This window comes from Castor canadensis, chromosome 5 (genome assembly GCF_047511655.1).
Source record: "Castor canadensis chromosome 5, mCasCan1.hap1v2, whole genome shotgun sequence".
NCBI lineage: Eukaryota > Metazoa > Chordata > Mammalia > Rodentia > Castoridae > Castor > Castor canadensis.
The window spans coordinates 43803151-43807303 of record NC_133390.1 but is presented as its reverse complement, the minus strand read 5'-3'; the positions used below and the strand labels follow the sequence as shown (position 1 = coordinate 43807303).

Sequence of the window (4153 nt, the reverse complement as noted above, 5' to 3'; positions counted from 1 at the left end):
AAATATGTTTTGTTTTACTATATAATGGGCTTTTGTAATGCATAATGCAATTTCAAAAGCTGAGAAACTTATATCCAGAGGATAAGTTTATGAAGCACTGAGACATAACCAACTCTGAGAAAAATGTTATTAATATTATCTCACCTTGTCTGGCTATATCCTTTATTTAGCTTGACTTGTTTAAAATGGAAGGGAAACTACTTCATCATATTAATAAAGGAAAATCGCTAGAAAGCATAATGAATAATTAACAAGCTAAGCCCCTATGAAATAGTGGATGAGAATATGCCATATAGTTTGTTGATATCATTGAGTTAGAAAGCTTCAAGTTCTTTTGAAAGAAAATAAATCTTCTATAATAAATGTATATAACACTAGTTCAGTTTAACTGGAAAATAAATTGCAATGCTTCCATCTTTTAGGGCTTAAAATTTAGAAACCATTTGCTATAATTGAACATAAAGAGACTTTATATGTTTTGTCTTCCTAAGTATTTTTACCATAAGCATGCCGAGAAATAAACAAGCTACATTTTTTTCAACTTTTTAATCCACTATGTGTTGCTGACATTGCTATCAAATTTCAACTTTAACAAAGGAGAAGTGTTTCTAAGCAATCAGTTCTAGGTTTGTATAGAAAACTAAGAATTATTTTGAAAGAAAGGAAACAAAGAATTTTATGATCTCATTTTTCAGTTGCATAATATTGAAACTATTTTTCTTAGATTTACTTGGAAAATCATTAAAAATTAGGTTCACTAGCCATTTAAGTCTTCCTCTTAGAAGGTAAATAAGGGCAATATTATTACTATGTCTTATAATGAATGTAATGAATGCTAAACCTTTAAAAATATCTTCATAGGGGTGTCAGTGTGAGAGAAGTCAACAACAAACAAATAAGCATTTATAAATTATGCCCAGCTATAAAGTATACCTAATTATTTGAAAGTATGGACCTTATCTTAGATCCAAGATCCAAGTATACTATTCTGACAAGTTGGAAGATATGATTAATTTTTGTAATAAAAATAGTTGGAATCAAGATGTCAAAAAAGCTGTAAAATTAAAGGTGAATTAATTTTCAGGGTGACACAGCATAAACCAGAAGAAGAGCCCAGGAAACTGTGAGTCCTGAGTCTCAGAAATAAAAACTTGATTTTCAATGAAGAATCTTGGTTGAAATGGTATAGGGTGAAACTTTTTTTCCTTTATTTATATGTGCATACAATGTTTGGGTCATTTCTCTCCCCTTCCCCCTTCCCCCCATACCTTCCTTTACCCCTCCACTCCCTCCTTCTCTCCCTCCACCCCGGGAAGTTGACTTGCATTGCTTTCTTGTGCATGTGTGTTACTTTCTAAATTAATTCTTCTTGAACTAACATTTTCTCTAGTTTCTGGTCCCCTTCTCCTATTGCTCTCTGTTACTTTAAAGTATCTGCTTTAGTTTCTCTGCATTGAGGGCAACAAATGCTATCTAGTTTTTTGGGTGTCTTACCTATCCTCATATCGCCCAAGTGTGCTCTCACTTTATCATGTGATCAAAGTCCAATCCCCTGTTGTGTTTGTCCTTGATCTAATGTCCTCATATGAGGGAGAACATACGATTTTTGGTCTTTTGGGCCAGGCTAACCTTACTCAGAATTATGTTCTCCAGTTCCATCCATTTACTTGCAAATGATAACATTTCATTCTTCTTTATGGCTGCATAAAATTCCATTGTGTATAAATACCACATTTTCTTAATCCACTTGTCAGTAGTGGGGCATCTTGACTGTTTCCATAACTTGGCTATTTTGAATGGTGTTGCAATAAACATGGGTGTGCAAGTGCCTCTGGCATAACCTGTGTCACACAGTTTTGGGTATATCCCCAAGAGTGGTATTGCTGGATCATATGGTAGAGAAACTATAAAATGTAAGATCTCAGAACACAGATTGTGGTGGATGCATATGGTATAATGTCCCTATCCTTTTCTGTTTTTCCCAAACCAGGATACAAGGAATCTATGTATCAACTCCATTTTCCAAATCCAATCCATGTATCAACAACTGCACCAGGAAGAATTCTTTGTATTATATAGTCCAAATATGTCATCAAAAAATGTAGCAACCTTGTTACAGTTTTCTGACCTGGAACAAGAGAAAATTTTACAAAGTTACAGAATACGTCATTTAATCTTTTGTTTTTATGCACTCCATAAATGTTTTCTATACCTTTTAAGTGTTCTTAACTAAATTTTTCTTTGCAAATGACTAAGATAGACTTAATATTTCCCTCAGCATGACCAAATTTTAGATAGGCTTTTACTTGTCTCCAGACTTCTGACTTAGTTTTAAAAAAAAAAAAAAACAAACAGCATTTTACTTTAGAAAACTCTTATTTGCATATTCTCTGTCCCCTTTTAAAAGCTCTCTTGCTATTTTTCTAACCCATTAATGTTTTTCTCAAGGACTTTGGAGCCATTCCTTAGAAAATGGGATCCTTATCTCTCAATCTCTGTGGGAGGTTTGAAGTCTAATTCAAGGGACACCAATTAGCAAACACAGATGGCCTGATCACAGAGAAAAACATTTTCAAGCTCAGAAATAACACAGGATTCTCAGAATGCATCCTATTGACCAAATTCAGAAGCAGATGTAGACAAGCAGATTCCCAGGTTGCAAGACTAATTTGAGACTGTGAAAGAATTAAAAAGAAGACAGAATTATACAGAGAAAAGCATATTTAAGCACTGTTTTAAAAAGTCCAAACAAGAGTAAGAAAGAGGCTTCAAGCCAGAGCTGCTAATATGAATCCTTCTGTACCATACATCTTTGTGAGGATCCTGAAGAAAATGTAGTTTGGAGGCATAGGATATACCCAAAGGCTTAAGTGTTATTTCAGTAATTGACCCGTAGGTACTTCATTGAGGTAGAGGTTTACTACAAATTCACATCATTTTTCAGTGAGTTGCTATTGGATGAGGCAAACTTTACATAATTTGAAAGTTGATTTTTCTTTCTGGAAACTTGAATTCTTTATTAGTCCTGGTGCTCTCCAAAGTCATTTGTGTTTCCATGTGGACAATCACACCATCAGAACCCAAACAATGCATGCACATGTGAATAAACGAACAAAAATAAATAAATAAATAAATAAGAAATAATTGTAGGATCCACTCCCTCTTTTTCACGTCTTTCTAAATGTTATCTCTTCAAATACAAGTATGGAAGAAGAATTCTCAGGCTGCAAGATGACTCAGGGATTTATGAAAAAATAAAATGAAAGAATAACACATAACTAACGTTTATAGTACTCTTTAGAAAAAGAGGACATTTTTGTGATACAGTGCTATTGAGGAAAGCAACAACCCACCTTCCTCTTCTCCCAGCCACCTGTTTCACAAAATGAATTTTATTTTGTGTTTTGGGGTAGGCAGCCAGGCCTGACCTATGAAACCCAGGAGTTTGGACATGGAGACCTCAAATTTTCTGTAACAGAGATACTGCAATTCCAGGGCAAATGCAAAGAGTGTATGGAGTGTTTAAATCAAGGTCATATTTCATTTCTCTCCTGCAAAACTCCTTTTAATATATTGTCTTAAAATAGAGGATGTATCAGATATTAAACTGATAAGAAAACATACTACACTTTATCTTAGCAAAAGACTGAAAAGTGATAACAGAAACATTATTTTAAAAAGATCAAACACTTAATATGAAATCCAAAATTATAAAATATCTGTAATACAATATAGGAGAAAATCTATGCCTTTGAGTGTTATGCTTTCAGATAAAACACAAAAAGCATGATCTATGAAGAAGAAAAATAATTTGAATTTATTATGAGAGCATTTGATCTGCAAAACATACTTAATATATGGACAAATAATTAGGTGGGAGAAAATGTTTGAATGTTATAATGTGATATATTACTTCAATTCAAAAGTACAAAGAACCTTAAAAGTCCACCATAAGAAATAAAAATGCTTGATTTAATAGGCAAGGCATCTGAACATCCACCACTCTAAAGAAGAAATATGGCATTTAAGCATGTGGAAACATGCTTATTCATATTTATCATTAGAGGAATGTATATTAAAAGAACAAGTTCTTTCTTTCATAATAACAAATGAAAAGTCTAATTACTTGTGAAAATGTGAAGCAACAGAAATT

At 33.0% G+C, this 4153-nt stretch overlaps 1 non-coding gene across 1 annotated transcript; it reads right to left on the bottom strand.

The window, feature by feature from the left end:
- Window positions 1-3459: 3459 nt before the first annotated feature.
- LOC141423520 (U2 spliceosomal RNA) lies at window positions 3460-3658 on the bottom strand. The gene has a single exon (XR_012448381.1). It is a non-coding gene; the product is annotated as a U2 spliceosomal RNA (small nuclear RNA).
- Between the last annotated feature and the right edge of the window lie 495 nt (window positions 3659-4153).